The sequence below is a fragment of the Pseudorca crassidens genome, chromosome 12 (assembly GCF_039906515.1).
Source record: "Pseudorca crassidens isolate mPseCra1 chromosome 12, mPseCra1.hap1, whole genome shotgun sequence".
NCBI classification, from domain to species: Eukaryota; Metazoa; Chordata; class Mammalia; order Artiodactyla; family Delphinidae; genus Pseudorca; species Pseudorca crassidens.
The window spans coordinates 69,324,170-69,342,971 of NC_090307.1; the positions used below are offsets into that span (position 1 = coordinate 69,324,170).

An 18,802-nucleotide genomic window follows, 5' to 3' on the forward strand; every position below is an offset into this window, starting at 1 on the left:
CCCCCCAAACTCTAAGAGAACTAACGACGCTCAAGCGCCGTTTTTCTCCGTATGCCTCGCATCTGGACAGCCCTCACCTCAGAGGGTCGACACCTCCCAGTGAGAGGGACTCAACGGCCTTTTCCGGCTCAAACTCTCCCTCGGGCTTATGAATAAGCAACGAGACCTTCCTGGGCGGGGCGAGACGCTTCATGAATAATTCATTACTTCTGCTCGCCTGATCGGCCCGCCTCGCTCGGTCTCATGAATATGCAAAAAGAGGCGAGCGACGGCTAACGCGCCCCCAGCAAGCCCCGCCCCCCACGCCTGGCCTCCTGGCGCCCGTGAGGAGGTGGTTTCCTGCTCACCTGGCGTCAGGCCTCCGGCTGCAAGGCTCTCCTCCGGCGTTTCCCGCCCTTCCGAGGGTTCGCCGGGCGCTCCCGGGCCTGAGGGACCCGCACCGAGCTCGAGGCGCCGCACACGGACCCCGACGGGGCCTTCGGCTCGGGGCTGCTCCGCCTGGGCAACCCTTACGTCGAGGACAGCCTGCTGCCAGCCTCCCTGAGGAGACGCCTGCCCGCCGAGGTGAGGGGGGGCGGGGAGGACTTCAGAGGGGCCTGGGTTAGAGCCTGCGGGACCGTGGGGTTAATGCGGGCCAAGGGCCCGCCGGGGGTGGGGGGTGTGGGAGGGGAGGCTAGAGCCTGGAGGGACCGGGTCAACGCAGAAGGGCGGTAGAGGCCCAGAGGACAGAGGTTTCGCCCGCGGGAGGGCATCTCTCCACTTCTTCCCTGTATGGACCCCCACTTTGCATTATTTTTAATATTCATTGGTAATTATGGAAATAAAACACGAATATGTGCTCCTCTTACACTGCCTCCTAACCTGGTCCCCTGCGCAGAGGCAACCCCAGTGAGCAGTTGGGTGTGGGTCTCCGCAGGTCCCTTTCCAACGGGTTCAGCTACACATCTAGTATCTTGTGGGGCTTCTCAGCGGTTTGTGGAGCCCCTGGAACCTCTGCAGTGTGGTTTCCTGAGAGAGTGGATGAAGCAGTGGGTCACTTGAAACCTGTTTTTACTTTGTTTCCACAGTAAAGGAAAACAAAAAAAAGATTCAAGTTTGTAAAAACATGAGTTTATAACCTAATGACTAAAACCAAACTTCGGGCAGTAAATTCCTTCAGTGCAGGTTTTCTCAATCTCAGTAGTAGTACCCTCCCCACCTCAAATCATTTGACAACCCAAAATGTCTCCAGACGTTGTCAAATGCCCCCTGGGGGACAAAATGGCCCTTAGTCAAGAACTACAGCTGACCCTTGAACAACTGGGGGGTTGGGGGTGCTGGCAGTCTGCACAGTCAAACATCTGCCTGTAAATTTGTAGCCGGCCCTCCTTATCTGAGGTTCGGCATCCGAGATTTAAACCAGCTGTGGATTGTGTAGCATTACTGTAGTATTTATTGAAAACAATCCACGTGTAGGTGGACCCGCGCAATTCAAACCGGTGTTGTTCAAGGGTCATCTGTACTGCTTTAATTCTGTACTTTCCAGAAGTAACTGCTCTTTAAAACAACCATGCAGATGATCTGTCTGCTCCAGCGCTTTCCAGCCTCGGCATTTTCCTGCTTCCCTCGAGCTGAACCACTAGCCCCTGTGTGCTGGCTGTGCTCACTTGAGGTCCCAGTCAGCTAACCACTACCATCTCCAAAGGGCCTTCCCTATGTTGAAGTCCACCCCCCTACCACACCGCATGCACACACACACAGAGTTATTCTCTCTCATTATCACTCTGTTTTCTTCCTAGAACTAATCACAATCTGGATTTCATTTATTTGTTAACCTGTTTTTCTTTCTTCACCACCTAGAATGCAAGTAAGCTTCATTAGAGGCCTGATCTCTTCAGGTCACCCCAGGATCCCCAGTGCCCAGCACAGTAATCAATAAACTTGGTGGACTGAGACAATAAATTACCCTCTCTTCCTCCCAAGAGTTTCTGTGGAGTTTCTCCTACTCCTTTCCATCCACATTCCCTTCTGGGCTCCTCTGTGACCTTTGTTTAGAACTAAAATGGATGAATGAGCTCCTAGGAACTGCGGGTGAAGCCTTCACTTTTCCCACTGACTTATCCACTCTTTGAGGGCAGAAACTGTCCTTTACTATGTTCATTGAAGGTATTCATATTGTTGAATGAACTAATTGATGACTTAAGGAAAAATATTAGACAATTAAAAATTGATCATGCTAAAAGGGGCTTTAGAAATTATCAAAGAACTTCACAGATAAGAGTTTAGGTAATTTGCTCAAGGTCCCCAGGCTTGTTGAGAGGCCAAGTCACAGGTGGAACCCATGGTATCACACCTCTCATTTCAAGGCTCTTTCTTATCTCCAGCCAGTCTAGTTTCTGATTACTTTTCTGTGAACCTGACTTACAGCTCAAACACAAAAATCCCAAGCCCAAGACTTTTTTTTTTTTTTTGGCTGCTTTGGGTCTTCGTTGCTGAGCATGGGCTTTCTCTAGTTGTGGTGAGCGGGGGCTACTCTTCGTTGCGGTGTGCAGGCTTCTCATTGCGGTGACTTCTCTTACAGAGAAGCCTGCACACCGTAAGGAAGAGGTGGCTTCATTTGAGGAGCATGGGCTCTAGGCGTGCGGGCTTCAGTAGTTGTGGCGCACAGGCTGAGTTGCTCCGTGGCCTGTGGGATCTTCCCGGACCAGGGCTCGAACCCGTGTCCCCTGCTTTGGCAGGCTGATTCTTAACCACTGCGCCACCAGGGAAGTTCCAAGACTGACTTCTTGTCAACTAAAAGCTTTTGAGTTTGTATTCTTCATCTTTTGATTAAATCCAGCCCTGGGGATAATGGCCTAATAAACTCAAAAGTGCTATATGGTATTCAAACAATTTTCCATTTTCTTTTATGCGTTTCAGTGCTAAGCGATTGGAAATTGTCCCTGTCAAAACAAAGTATCTTGTTTGTTTCGGAATGGAAAAATGTACATTGTAGGAGAAAGTGATCATTGTTTAGAAATTTCCAAATAACCAGTTGTTAGTTTTGCCAAATCCTGTATCCAGTAGTAAAATAACATGTGAAACAGATGAAAATGTGGGGGGGGGTGGGGGGAGGATCTTTTTTGAGATGACTTTTCATTGCCTAAAGTTGACCTTTCTCTCTTTAGACACGTGTGTTTCCTTTTTACGCTGTGTACCTGAAACAGTTGTCACTCATTAGTTTCTAGTTAGACCCTTGCTTTTTGAGAACTAAAGACCATTCAGTGTTCCTTCTTTCCTCTTCTTGATCATTTTATATAGGTAGCACCTGGTTAATAGAGTCTTGTGGAGTCATGCTCTCAGCTTTTACAATTTTGCACTTTTTTTTCTGAGGTGTGTGACAGCACACTGCCTCACAGGAAGTAGAGATAGCTTTTGTCTGACTCATTGAAACTTTCCCCCATTGAATTCCGTTTAACCCTGGAAATCTTTTCCAAAAGATGGTTTACTCGAGGGTTATCAAAATAGACATATCAAATATAAAATGTATTCTCAGGAAGACATCTCTAAATCTTTCTCTCTCTTCAGTGAACATAATCATGATACCAAATACAGAGAAAAGAGATTGAGGTTTGGGGAGCAACTACTCTTAACATCATCAAAACTTCTAGTCATCATAAAGCTGACACCACCGTATTTATTCATTCATCAAACATTTATTTTGCACCTACCATTTATAAAGCACTCTGCTTGGCCTTGTGGGGACCAGAGAGATAATGACTTGGTCCCTGAGCTGTGGACGTTTACAGTTTAGTAAGAGAGGGAGACCTGTAAACACATTACTCACATAGGAAATAATTTGCAAATATTAATGGAGGTATAAATTATGATAGAGTGTAGAGAAGGAAGGTATGCATTGTGAATGGGGAATCAAGACAGCTTCACAAAGGAGGTGGCATTTTAGGAGGAGAATGTGTATATATAATTTCCTTTGCACATTTTTTGGCAGTGGTTTAGGCCACTTCAAACCAATAAAAGCAGACATTTTGCTCACCGCTTTAGAATTAGGAAAGAAAAGAAGATGTAAGATCCTTTCTTTCCACTCTTGTCAGCAACAAGCTTCTGAAAGCTAAATGTTGCCTTTGCAATCCCAGGTGCCTCACTCATGGTTAAGAGGAGAGCTCCAGCTACATTATTTTGAGCCCACTCATTTCTGCGTTAGGGTGTTATTTTCATTGGGGCATACATTATACAGTAGCCATGTGATTTTTTTTTTTTTTTGGATCAGTGGTGTTTATAGAAGTGTTTATGAATTTGAAATCCTAGAATTTTAAGTATTACAGGGAAGGAAAGAGAGGCAAATGATTGAAGTTTTTAATCAAGCCTCTGTGTGTAAATTGGCTATGCTGCCTTACTAATTTAGATATTTTTTAGAGAGAAAGGCAAAGATAAAGAATTGACAACTTGGCTTTAGCTTCTGAACTTGATCTATTTTTTGGCAGCCAAAGAGAAGCCAGTCAATAGGAAATAAGTGCCGACTATAAAATCTAAACATATGCTCCTGCTGCTTCTGCCCATACACTGTCAACCTAGAAAATATAATTCCATGCGTAGGTAGCAGTTTATTATGGCGTTCATGCCCACTCAAGAGTTGCATATCAATTTCTGCATCCTTTGAATTGATCTTTTCTGACTGGCAGAAGAATCTCCATGTGGATTGTGTGTTTCTGGGGAAAGCCTAGGTTTTAACGAATTGGAACGGGAAATGACAGAGGCTGTAAGTGACAGGCTGCTGCCTGCTTGAGTGCCCCGACTAAAAAATAATGTCAAGGAAGATATTGAATGCTCAAACATTATAGAAATGTTCTATTTGGCTACTTAGTTGCGTTTTCTGCTGACTGTGATGTTTTGTTGACAGGTAAGATTATGTTATTCCTCTTAATGTTTATCATTTAATAGAAAAGATTTCAAATGAAGTAGTTTTTAAACTGCCTTTCTGTGATTGCAACTTGGTACCTCTGTACAGAGATCTGAGATGAGGTGATGTTCAAAATTTGCCACACTACTGACAGCCCATATTTTGAGGCCCTTTACTTTCTACACATTTTGATGCTTGGAAAATGACAGTTACCAAAAATGGTTTAGAACTCCTATGAGAACATAGTCCAACCTCAGCCCCATGAGGGGCTTTTCTTCCCCTTCCTTTAGTTTATACTAACCTAATGATAAATGTGTAAGTACTAACCTCTGACTGAGACGGTGCCTAATTTAAGATTCAGAATACTTATGATCTTAGCATGAACTGAATGTAACGATACAAGACATCTGAGGCAGGCGTTTCTAACAACTCTCCTCATTAAACAAACAAAACCCAATTCCCTCCTGCCAAGAGAAAGGTTAAACAACTGGAAAGTGAGACATTACACAAAATTACCAACATAGCTTTAAAAATGAAAGGGAGAAAGAATTGCAAGAAGACATCACTTAGAGGTTTGCTATAACTTACACCTAGGAAAGCTATACCAGAAAGCCAGATTTCTTTGAAAGTCATATTCTCAAATGTGCCAGGGGCTATGTTAGCCTCAGTCATGTTAGTGCATAGCACAGAAGATTTACCGTAGTTAGAGGCATTGGGAGAATTTAAAGTATGACCTCATCAATAACCTGTGGATATACCCCCCACCAGCCTTCATTTGTTGAAGAGTGACTAGGCATAAGACTTACTCAATAAACACATTGAGTGAATGCACATATGTTATTGGAAGAATCCCAAATACCCAAGCAATTAACTGGGATACGTTCAAATTATGCATAATGGATTGATCTTTGAAAAGATGCATTGAAAACTTCCTATTTCTGTTGATAATATTTTTTTTCCATTTATCTAATTTGAAACCATTATCTGTGTGTTAACTTTTTAAAATATTTATTTATATTTATTTTGGCTGCGCCAGGTCTTAGTTGCGCCTTGTGGGATGGGATGGATCTTCGTTGTGGCATGCGGGCTCCTAGTTGTGGTATGCATGCTGCGGGATCTAGTTCCCCGACCAGGGATCGAACCTGGGTCCCCTGCATTGGGAGCACAAAGTCTTACCCAGTGGACCACTGGGAAGTTCCTGTGTGTTAACTTTTTATTCAGGTATAGTGTACATACAGAAAAACATCCTCTTTTTTCTTTTTATTGAGGTATAGTTGATTTACAGTATTATATTAGTTTCAGGTGTACAACATAGCGATTCAGAGTTTTAGATTATACTCAGTTTAATTATTATAAAATATTGGCTGTATTCCCAGTGCTGTACAATATGTCCTTGTAGTTTATTTTGTATATAGTAGTTTGTACCTCTTAATCTCCTACCCCTATGTTGCCCCTCCCTCCTTCTCTCTCCCCTCTGGTAACCACTAGTTCTCTATATCTGTGAGTCTTTTTCTATTTTGTTATATTCATTTGTTTGTTTTATTTTTTAGATTCCATATATGAGTGCTAACATATATTTGTCTTTCTCTGACTTATTTCACTAAGCGTAATACTATTCAGGCCCATACATGTTGTTACAAAGGGCAAAATTTTATTCCTTTTTATGCTGAGTAGTATTCCAGTAGTATTATGTGTATATGTGTGTGTATCACATCTTCTTTATCCATTCATCTGTTGATGGACACTTAGGTTGCTTCCATGTCTTGGCTATTGTAAACAATGCTGCTATGAACACTGGGGTGCATTTATCTTTTGGTGTTTTTTTTTTTTTTTTTTTTTTTAGCAGTACGCGGGCCTCTCACTGTTGTGGCCTCTCCCATTGCGGAGCACAGGCTCCGGACGCACAGGCTCAGCGGCCATGGCTCACGGGCCCAGCCGCTCCGCGGCATGTGGGATCTTCCCGGACCGGGGCACGAACCCGTGTCCCCTGCATCGGCAGGCGGACTCTCAACCCCTGTGCTACCAGGGAAGCCCGCATTTATCTTTTTGAATTAGTGTTTTCGTTTTCTTCAGATATATACCCAGGAATGGAATTGCTAGATCACATGATAGTTCTATTTTTAGTTTTTCAAGGGACCTTTATACTGTTCTATACTGTTTTCTATAGTGGCTGCACCAATTTACATTCCCACCAAGAGTGTACAAGGGTTCCCTTTTCTCCATATCCTTGCCAACATCTGTTACCTGTGGTCTTTTTGATCATAGCCTTTCTGATAGGTGTGAGGCAATATCTCATTGTGACTTTGATTTGCATTTCTCTGATTAGTGATGTTGAACGTCTTTTCATCTGCCTGTTGTTCACCTGTCTGTCTTCTTTGGGAAAATGTCTATTCAAGTCTTTTGCCCATGTTTTAATCAGGGTTTTTTTTTAATTGAGTTGTATGGGCTGTTTATATATTTTGGATATTAACTTATTATTGGTCATGTCATTTGCAAATATTTTCTCCTATTCAGTAGGTTGTCTTTTTGTTTTGTCTTTGGTTTCCTTTGCTGAGCAAAAGCTTTTAAGTTTAATTAAGTCCCATTTGCTTATTTTTGCTTTTGTTTCCTTTGCCTTAGGAAACAGATCCAAAAAAAAATGGTGCTACAAATTATGTCAAAGAGTGTTCTGCCTATGTTTGCTTTTAGGAGTTTTATGGTTTCAGGTCTTATGTTTAGGTCTTTAATCCATTTTGAGTTTATTTTTCTATATGGTATGAGAAAATGTTCTAATTTCATTCTTTTACATGTAGCTGTACAGTTTTCCCAGTACCACTTACTGAAGAGACTGTTTTTTTCTCATTGTATATTCTTGCCTCCTTTGTCATAGATTAATTGACCAGAAGTGTGTGAGTTTATTTCTGGGCTCTGTTCTGTTCCATTGATCTATATGTTTGTTTTTGTGCTAGTACCATACTATTTTGATTACTGTAGCTTTGTAGTGTAGTCTGAGGTCAGGGACTGTGATACCTCCAGCTCTGTTCTTTCTCAAGATTGCTTTGGCTATTCAGGGTCTTTGTGTTTCCATACAAATTTTAGAATTGTTTGTTCTAGTTCTGTGAAAAATGCCATTGGTAATTTGATAGGGATTGCACTGAGTCTGTAGATTGCCTTGGGTACTATGGTCATTTTAATGATATTAATTCTTCCACTCCATGAACACGTTATGTTTAATTTTTTTTTTTTTTTTGCGGTACGTGGGCCTCTCACTGTTGTGGCCTCTCCCGTTGCAGAGCACAGGCTCCAGACGTGCAGGCTCAGTGGCCATGGCTCACGGGCCTAGCCGCTCCACGCATGTGGGATCTTCCCGGACCGGGGCACGAACCCGTATCCCCTGCATCGGCAGGCGGACTCTCAACCGCTGCGCCACCAGGGAAGCCCCCCATGAACATGTTATATCTTTCCATCTGTTTGTGTCATCTTCAGTTTCTTTCATCAGAGTCTTATAATTTTCCAAGTACAGGTCTTTTACCTCCTTAGTTAGATTTATTCCTAGGTATTTTATTCCTAGATATTTTATTCTTTTTAATGCAATGGCAAATGGGATTCTTTTTTTTTTAATTTTTACAAAAACTTTATTTATTTTTGGCTGTGTTGGGTCTTCGTTGCTGCACGCAGGCTTTCTCTAGTTGCGGCGAGCAGGGGCTACTCTTTGTTGCTATGCAGAGGCTTCTCACTGCTGTGGCTTCTCTTATTGCAGAGCATGGGCTCTAGGTGCATGGGCTTCAGTAGTTGCAGCACGTGGGCTCAGTAGTTGTGACATGTGGGCTCTAGGGTGCATCGGCTTCAGTAGTTGTGGTGCACGGGCTCAGTAGTAGTGACTCGTGGGCTCTAGAGTGCAGGCTCAGTAGTTGTGGTGCATGGGCTTAGTTGCCCTGCGGCATGTGGGATCTTCCCGGACCAGGGATCGAACCTGTGTCCCCTGCATTGGCAGGCGGATTCTTAACCTCTGCGCCACCAGAGAAGTCCTGGGATTCTTTTCTTAATTTCCTTTTCTGATCATTCATTGTTAGTGTATAGCAATGCAACAGATTTCTGTATATTAATTTTGTATCCTGCAACTTTACCAAATTCATTGATGAGCTCTAGTAGTTTTTTGCTGGTGTCTTTAGGATTTTCTATGTATAGTATCATGTCATCTGCAAACAGTGACAGTTGTACTTCTTACTTTCCAATTTAGATTCATTTTATTTCTTTTTCTTGTCTAATCATGTGGCTAGGACTTCCAATACTATGTTGAATAAAAGTGGCAAGAGTGGGCATTCTCGTCTTGCTCCTGATCTTAGAGGAAATGCTGTCAGCTTTTCACCATTGAGTATGATGTTAGCTGTGGGCTTATATATGGCCTTTATCATGTTGAGGTATGTTCCCTCTATGCCCACTTTGTGGAGAGTGTTTATCATAAATGGATGTTTAATTTTGTCCAAAGCTTTTTCTATATCTATTGGGATGATCATATGATTTTTATTCTTCAGCTTGTTAATGTGGTGTATCACATTGATTGATTTGTGGGTATTGAACCACCCTTGCATCCCTGGGCTAAATCCCACTTGATCATGGGATATGATCCTATCAGTGTGTTGTTGAATTTGGTTTACTGATATTTTGTTGAGGATTTTTTGCATTTATGTTCATGAGTGATATTGCCTGTAATTTTATTTTTGTGTGATATTTTTGTCTGGTTTTGGTATCAGAAGGACGCTGGCCTTGTAGAATGAGTTTGAAGTGTTCCCTCCTCTGCAATTTTTTTGAATAGTTTGAGAAGACTTGGTTTTAACTCTTCTCTAAATATTTGGTAGAATTCACCTGTGAAGCCATCTAGTCCTGGACTTCTGTTTGTTGGGATTTTTAAAAATTACCTATTCAATTTAATTACTGGTAATTGGTCTGTTCATGTTTTCTATTTCTTCCTGGTTGAGTCTTGGGAGATTGTACATTTCTAGAAATTTGTTCATTTCTTCTGGGTTGTCCATTTTATTGACATATAGTTGTTTGTAGTAATCTTATCCTTTGCATTTCTGTGGTGTTGGTTGTAACTTCTCCTTTTTCATTACTGAGTTTATTGATTTGAGCCCTCTTTCTTTTTTTCCTGAGTCTAGCTAAAGGTTTATCCATTTTATTTATCTTATCAAAGAACCAGTTCTTAGTTTCATTGATCGTTTCTATTGTTTTTTTAAGTCTCTATTTATTTCTGCTCTGATCTTTATGATTTCTTTTCTTCTACTAACGTTGGGTTTTGTTTGTTGTTCTTTTTCTAGTTCCATTATGTGTAAGGTTCAGTTGCTTATTTGAGTTTTTTCTTGTTTCCTGAAGTAGGCTTGTATAACTATAAACTTCCCTCTCAGAACTACTTCCCTCTCAGAACAGATTTTGGACTGTTGTATTTTCATTTTCATTTGTCTCTAGGTATTTTAAAATTTTTTCTTTGATTTCTTCAGTGGTTGTTTAGTAGTATATTGTTTAGCCTCCACATGTTTGTGTTTTTTGCAGTTTTTTCTTGTAGTTGATCTGTGGTTGGAAAAAGCACTGTGGTTGGAAAAAGATTCTTGATATGATTTAAGTTACTAAGACTTGTGGCCTAGCATGTGATCTATCCTGGAGAATGTTTCATGTGCACTTGAAAAGAATGTGTATTCTGCTGCTTTTGGATGGAATGTTTCATATATATTCCATTTGGTCTATATCTCTAAGGCAGTGTTTTCATATTGATTTTCTATCTGGATGATCTGTCCATTGATGTAAGTGGGGTGTTAAAGTCCCCTACTATTATTGTGTTACTGTCACTCTCTCTCTTTATGTTGGTTAATAATTTGCATTATGTATTTAGGTGCTCCTGTGTTGGGTGCATATATATTTACAATCATTATATTTTCTTGGATTGATTCTTTCTTTGTCTCTTATTACAGTCTTTGTTTGAAAGGCTATTTTGGCTGCTATAAGTATTGCCACCCTGGCTTTCTTTTGATTTCCATTTGCTTGGAGTACCTTTTTCCATCCCCTCACTTTCAATCTATGTCTGTCTTTAGATGTGAAATGAGTCTCTTGTAGGCAGCATATATATATGGGTCTTGTTTTTGTATCCATTCAGCTACCCTGTGTCTTTTTATTGGAGCATTTAGTACATTTACATTTAAAGTAATTATTGATAGGTATGTACTTAGTGCCATTGTTAATTGTTTTGGAGTTGTTTTTGTAGTTCTTTTTTTGTTTCCTTTCTTCTTTTGTTCTCTTCCCTTGTGATTTGATGACTATCTTTTATATTTGATGTTGGGATTCCTTTTTCTTTTCTGTGCATATATCTGTTACAGATTTTTGGTTTGTGGCTACCATGAGATTTATATATAGCAACTTATATGTATATGTGATCATTTTAAGTTGCTGATCTCTTAATTTCAAATGCATTTTAATGACCCTGAATTTACACTCCCCTCCCCTACAATTTACTGGTTTTGACATCATATTTTACACCTCTTTGTTTTGTGTATCCATTAAATACTTATTGTGGATATAGATGATTTTACTACTTTTGTCTTTTAATCTTCCTGTTAGCTTTGTACATGGTTGATTTACTACCTTTACTGTATATTTCCCTTTACCAATAAGCTTTTTCCTTCTGTAATTTTCATGTTTCTAGTTATGGCCATTTTTGCTTAGAGAAGTCCCTTTAACATTGTTTGTAAAGCAGGTTTGGTGGTGAACTCTTTTAGCTTTTGCTTGTCTGTAAAACTTTTGCCCTCCTTATCAAATCTGAATGAAAACCTTGCTGAATAGAGTATTCTTGGTTGTAGGTTTTTTTTCTTTCATCACTTTAAATATATCATGCCATGCTGAAATTTCTGCTGAAAATTCAGCTGATAGACTTATCCCTTGTACATAACTTGTTGTTTTTCCCTTGCTGCTTTTGATAGTCTCTTTATCTTTCATTTTCGCCATTTTGATTACAGTGTGTCTTGTGGTCCTCTTTGGGTTGATCCTGTTTGGGACTCTCTGTACTTCCTGGACCTGGATGTCTTTCCTTTCCCAGGTTATGGAAGTTTTCAGCTCTTATGTCTTCAAATATGTTCTCTGCTCCTTTCTGTCTTTCTTCTCCTTCTGGGATCCCTATAATGCAAATGTAAGTATGCTTCATGCTGTCCCAGAGGACTCTTAAACTGTCCTCTTTTCTTTTTGTTCTTTTCTCTGTTCAGCTTCAGTGATTGCCACTGATCCATTCTTCTGTATCTTCGAATCTACTGTTGATTCCTTATAGTGTATTTTTAATTTCAATTATTGTATTCTTCAGCTCTGTTTTGTTCTTCTTTGTATCTTCTCTTTGTTCATCTTCTTACTGTGTTCATCCATTCTTCTTCTGAATTCTTTATGATCATTACCTTGAACTCTTTATGAGGTAGATTGCCTATCTCCATTTCACTTAGTTCTTCTGGGTTTTATCATGTTCCTTCGTTTGGAACATGTTCCTCTGTTGCCTCATTTTTCCTAATTTGCTGTTTTTTTTTTTTTTTTTTTTTGGTGGTACGCGGGCCTCTCACCATTGTGGCCTCTCCCGTTGCGGAGCACAGGCTCCAGATGCGCAGGCTCAGCGGCCATGGCTCATGGGCCCAGCCGCTCTGTGGCATGTGGGATCTTCCCGGACCGGGGCACGAACCCGCGTCCCCTGCATCAGCAGGCGGACTCTCAACCACTGCGCCACCAGGGAAGCCCTTTAATGTGCTGTTTTTATTTCTATGTCTCTGGTGAGAGACATAGGTTATGTCTTTGGTTATGTTTCCCAAGTTTGGAAAAGTGGCCTTTTGTAGGAGACGTCCTATATGTCCCAGCAGTGCACTCCCCTCTGGTCACCAGACCTATGTGCTCTAGGGGTGCCCGCATGTGGGCTGCATAGGTCCTTCTGTTATGGTGGGCTGACTACTGTGGGCAGTCTGGTAGGTGTGGCTTGTCCCTGGTCCAGCTGGGTTGCTAGGCCCTGCCCGGTGAGGAGGCTGCTGGTCACTGGTTGGCAGGACCAGGTCATGAGGCAGCTGGCTGCAGAGCCCTGGAGGGTCCTGGGGCTAGTGCTGGCACACTGATGGACAGAGCCAGGTTTGGGGATGGTTAGTTGTGGGGCCAGGGTTCCTGGATCTAGTGTTGACCTACTGGTAGGTGGAGTCAGTTCCTGCATGGCTGGCTGTGGGTTTGAGGTGTCCCAAAGCTAGTTCTGGTGCAGTGGTGAGTGGGGCTGGATCCTGGGGTAGCTAGCTGATGAGACCAAGCTATCTTGGAGTTGGTGTTGGCCTGCTGGTGGGTGAGGATGGATTCCAGGGCTGCTGGCTGAGGGACCCAAGGTGTCCCAGAGCTGGGGTTGACCTGCCAGTGGGCAGGGCAGCGTGCAGGGGGTCCCAGGGCATGGGATGTCCTAGGGCTGGTGCTGGCCTTCTGGTGTGTTGGCTGGGTCCTGACAAGGCAGGCTGTGGAGGTATGGTGGTCCTGGGGCTGGTGTCTACCTGCTGTTGGGTGAGGTCAGGGCCCAGGGTATCAAAGTGCTGGTGCCTGCCCATCAGTGTGTGAAGCTGGGTCCTGGGCCTAGTGCCTGCCCAGTGGCAGGCAGAGCCAGGCCCTGTGGTCTCTGGCTGCAGAGTCCAGGGGTCCCAGAGCTGGTGTTGAACTGCTGGTGGGTGTGGCCAAGGCCCAGCGGTTACTGGGGCTAGTGCTGGCTCACTGGTAGGCAGAGCCAGTTCCCAGGATCTCTGGATGCAGGGCCCTGGGGATCCTGGAGCTGGTGTTGGTCTGCTGGCAGACATGGGCCATTTCCTGACACAGCTGGCTTCAGGATCTGGGGTGTCCCAAGCCTTGTATTGGCCTGCTGGTGGGTGGGACCAGATCCCAGGGTGGCTGGCTAAGGGGCCCAAGGTGTCTCAGAGCTGGTGTTGGCCTGCTAGTGGACAGGGCTGGGGCCCACGGGGTCCCAGGGCTGGTGCTGGCCTGCTGAAAGGTGGGCTGGGTCCTGCCATGGCAGGCTGCAGGGCTGTGGCGGTCCTGAGGCTGGTGTCCATCCACTCGTGGTATGGCAGGGGCCCAGGGGGGTCCTGGGGCTGGTGCCTGCCCACTGATGTGTGAGGCTGCTCCCAGGCTAGTGCCAGTCCTCTGGTGGTCAGGGCTGAGGATACTGGGGCTGGTGCCTACCTGCTGGTGGGCAGAGCTGGGTACCAGGGTCTCTGGCTGCAGGATCCTGGGGGCCCTGGAGTTGGTATGTTGGCCTGCTGGTGGGTGGGGCCGGGGCCCAGAGGGTCCTGGGGCTGGTGCCTGCCCACTAGTGGGTGGAGCTGGGTCCTGGGGTCTCTGACTGCAGGACTCTGGGGGTCCCATGGTTAGTACCTGTGCACTGGTGTCGGGGGCTGGGTTCTGGGCCCTCTGGTGGACAGGGCCTTATCCTGGGGCAGTTTTGGGCTCAGGAGGTCTTAAGGCAGCCTGCCTGCTGGTGAGTGGAACTGTGTCCCTGCCTGGCTAGTTGCTTGGCCTGAGGGTGCTGGTGCCAACAGGCTGGTGGGAAGGACTGGTTCCAGTGCTAATAGGCTAGAGGAAGGATTCCAAAATGGCACTTGCCAGCACCAGTGTCCACATGGTAGAATGAGTTCCCAGAATTGGCTACCACCAGCGTCTTGTGTCCCCAGGGTGAGCTCCGTTTGCCTCCTGCCTGTCCAGGAGACTCTCCAAGATCAGCAGGTGGGTCTGACCCAGGCTCCTCTTAAATCACTGCCTCTGCCCTGGGTCCTGGAGCATGTGAGATTTTGTGTGCGCCCTTTAAGAGTGGAGTCTCTGTTTCCCACAGTCCTCTGGGTCTCCCAAAAGTAAGCCCTGCTGGTCTTCAAAGCCAATTGTTCTGGGGACTCTTCTTCCTGGTGCAGGACCCCAGGACTGGGGAGCCCAGTGTAGGGCTCAGACTCATTGCTCCTTGGTGAGAACCTCTGCAATTGTAATTATCCTCCAGTTTGTGGGTCCCCCACTCAGAGGTGTGGGGCTTGACTGTACCGCTCCACCCCTCCTACTGGTCTCGTTGTGGTTCCTTCATTATATCTTTAGTTGAAGATCTTTTCTGCTAGATTCTGGTCTTCCTTAACAATCGTTGCTCTGTAAATAGTTGTAATTTTGGTGTGCCCATGAGAGGAGGTAAGCTCAGGGTCTTCCTACTCTACCATCTTGGCCTGAACTCCCACCATCCTCTTTTCTAAATATACTTTTTATTTACATATACATAAAATTCACCACTTTAAAGCATACAAATCGGTGGTTTTTAGTATATTCATAAAGTTGTGCAACCATCAGTACTAATTCCAGAACATTTTCATCACCCCAAAAAGAAACCACATGCTTATTAGCAGTCACTCCCCATTTCTCCCTCCGCTATCCCCTGTCAACCATTAATCTACTGCCTCTGTAGATGACTGTTCTGGATATTTCACATAAATGGAATCATACAATATATAGCCTTTTGTGTCTGGCATCTTTCATTTAGTAAAACAAAAGTATGATATTCATCCATGTGGTACCATGTATCAGTACTTCATTCCTTTTTATGGCCAAATAATATTCCACTGTGTGGGTATACCACATTTTGTTTATCCATTCATCAGTCGATGGACATTTGGGTCACTACCTTTTTGCTATTAAAAATAATACTGATGGGGCTTCCCTGGTGGCGCAGTGGTTGGGAGTCCACCTGCTGATGCAGGGGATGCAGGTTTGTGCCCCGGTCCAGGAGGATCCCACATGCTGCAGAGCGGCTGGGCCCGCGAGCCGTGGCCGCTGAGCCTGCGCGTCCAGAGCCTGTGCTCTGCAACGGGGGAGGCCACAGCGGTGAGAGGCCCGCGTACCGCAAAAAAAAAAAAAAAAAAAACAATTGACGGGGCTACCCTGGTGGTGCAGTGGTTGAGAGTCCGCCTGCCGATGCAGGGGACACGGGTTCGTGCCCCAGTCCAGGAAGATCCCACATGCTGCGGAGCGGCGGGGCCCGTGAGCCATGGCCGCTGAGCCTGCGCGTCCGGAGCCTGTGCTCCGCAACGGGAGACGCCACAACAGTGAGAGGCCTGCGTACCGCAAAAAAAAAATCAATTGACCATCAATTGTGAGGGTTTATTTACATACTCATATTTCTTTTCTATTTATATATATGTCTGTCCTTTTGTCACTACCGCACTGTCTTGATTACTGTAACCTTCTATTAAGTTTTGAGATCAGAGAAGTGTGAATCTTCCAATTTTGTTCTTTTTCAAGATTGTTTTGGCTATTCTGGATCCCTTAAATTAATTTTAGGATCAGCTTGTCAATTCCTGCAAAAAAGGCAACTGGGGTTTTGATAGGGATTGCACTGAATCTGTAGATTGGGGAGTATTGCCATTTTAATAACATTAAAAATTTTGATTCATGAACACGGGTATCATTCCATTCATTTAGATCTTTAATTTCTTTCAATGACATGAGTAGTTTTTGTTGTACAAGTCTTGCACTTCTTTGGTTAAATTTATTCCTAAGTTTTTTATTCTTTTTCATGCTTCTGTTAGTTTGCTTGGGCCGCCATAACAGAAAAACCATGGACTGTTTGACTTAAACAACATAAATTTTTTCACAGTTCTGGAGACTGAAATCCCAAGGTCAGGGTGCCTGCAGGGATGCTTACTGGTGAGACCTCTTTTTGGCTTGCAGATAGCCACCTTCTCCCTGTGTCTTCACATGCATTTTCCTCTGTGCATATGTGGAGAGACTGAGATCTCTGTGTCTCTTCTTCTTATAAGTACACTAGTCCTGTCAGATTAGAGCCTCATTCTTATGACCTCGTTTAACCTTAATTACTTCCTTAAAGGCCCTATTTCCAAATAAAGTCACATTGGGCATTAGGGCTTCAATATATAGCTTTTGGGGGGCACAGTTCAATCCATCACAATGCTAATGTAAATGGAAATGTTTTCTTAATTTCATTTTCAGATTGTTCATTGCTAGTGTATAGAAAGATAATTAGTTTTTATGTATTGATCTTGTATCCTTTAGCGTTGCTGAACTAGCTTATTAATTCTCATAGTTCTTGTGTGTGTGTGTGTGTGGATTTTCTACATGTCATTGCAAATAGAGCTGGTTTTACTTCTTCCTTTTTAATCTGGGTATCTTTTCTTTCTTTTTCTTGCCTGATTACCTGGCTAGAATCTCCAGTACTATGTTGACTAGAACTGGGAGGAGTGGATATCTTTGTCTTGTTCCTGATCTTAGGGGAAAGCATTCACTCTTTCACCATCAGGTATGATGTTCACTGGGGTTTTTTCATAGATGCCCTTTATCAGGTTGATGGAATTTCCTTCTATTCCTAATTAGTTGAATGTTTTTAGCATGAAAAGGTGTTTGATTTTATACACATATTGTATTCATGCTTTTTTATACATATATTAAGACAATCATGTGGTTTTGTCCTTTATTCTTTTAATATGTATTAAATTGATTTTCATATATTGAACCAAACTTGCAACCTCAGGATAAATTCCATTTGGTCACAGTGCATAATCCTTTGTATCTATTGCTGGATTCAGTTTGCTAGTATGTTTTAAGGATTTTTACATCTAAATTCATGAGGAATATTGATCTGTAGTTTTCTTTCCTTGTGATTTTTTTATTTTTTAAATATTTATTTATGCATGCTGCTCAGGGTCTTAGTTGCGGCACACGGACTCTTAGTTGTGGCGTGCATGCGGGATCTAGTTCCCCAACCAGGGATCGAACCCGGGACCCCTGCTTTGGGAGTGTGGAGTCTTACCCACTGGACCACCAGGGAAGTCCCCCTTGTGGTATTTTTAAATTTGGTTTTGGTATCAGGGTGATACTGGCCTCATAGAATGAGTTGGGCAGTATTCTCTTTCCTTTTATTATTTTTTTTAAGAAGAGTTTGTAAGGGACTTCCCTGGGGGTCCAGTGGCTAAGACTCCATGCTGCCAATACAGAGGGCCTGGGTTTGATCCCTGGTCAGGGAACTAGATCCCACATTGCTGCAACTAAGAGTTCGCGTGTCGCAACTAAAGATCCTGCATGCTGCAATGAAGATCCACATGCTGCAGCTAAGGCCCTGTGCAGCCAAAAATAAATAAATAAATGTTTAAAAAAAAAGTTTGTGAATTCTTGTTTATGTGTTTGGTAGAATTCAACAGTGAAGCTATCTGGTTCTGGGCTTTTCTTTGTGGGAAGTTTTGATTACTGATTCAATCCTTTTGCTTGTTATAGACCTATTCAGACTTTCTTTTTCTTCTTGAGTCCATTTCAGTAGTTTGTGTCTTTATAGAAACATTTCCATTTCATCTAGGTTATCTAATTTGTTGGCATACATTTGTTCATAAAATTCCCTTATAATCCTTTTTATTGATGTAAGAGTGATTATAACATCCCTCTTTCATTCCAGATTTTAGTAATTTGAGTCTTTTCTTTTTTTCTTGGCCTTTCAAGCTAATGATTTGTCAAGTTTGTTGATCTTTTCAAAGAATCTACTTTTTATTTCATTGATTTTTCTATTGTTTTTCTGTTCTCTACTTCATTTATTTCTGCTTGAGTGTGTATTGTTTCCTTCCTTCTGTTTCCTGTAGGTTTAGTTTGCACATCTTTTTTTTTTTTTAGTTTCTTAAGGTTTGCAGTTGGGTAATTAATTTGAGGTCTTTCTTTTTTAATATAGCATTTATAGCTATAAATTTCCCTCTAAGCTTTAGCTGCATTATAACTTTTGATACATTGTGTTCTTGTTTTCATTTATCTCAAAGTATTTCCTAATTTTCCTTGTGATTTCTTCTTTGACCTATTGGTTATTTTGGAGTGTGTTGTGTGATTTCCACGTATATGTGAATTTCCCACATTGCCTTCTGTTATTTATTACTTTTTAAAAAACTT

The 18,802-nt window shown here is 42.9% G+C and overlaps 1 long non-coding RNA gene across 4 annotated transcripts in view; it reads left to right on the top strand.

The window, feature by feature from the left end:
* The window catches only part of LOC137203672 (uncharacterized), a 163,577-nt gene that overhangs the window by 107,679 nt on the left and 37,096 nt on the right, over positions 1 to 18,802 (top strand). For 3 of the 4 annotated variants that reach the window (XR_010933230.1, XR_010933233.1, XR_010933232.1), the window contains exon 1: positions 277 to 564. The exons of the other annotated variant lie outside the window; for it this stretch is intronic. This is a non-coding gene — a long non-coding RNA (uncharacterized lncRNA). Of the gene's footprint in view, positions 1 to 276; positions 565 to 18,802 lie in introns of those variants that run through there. 4 annotated transcript variants of the gene reach the window in all.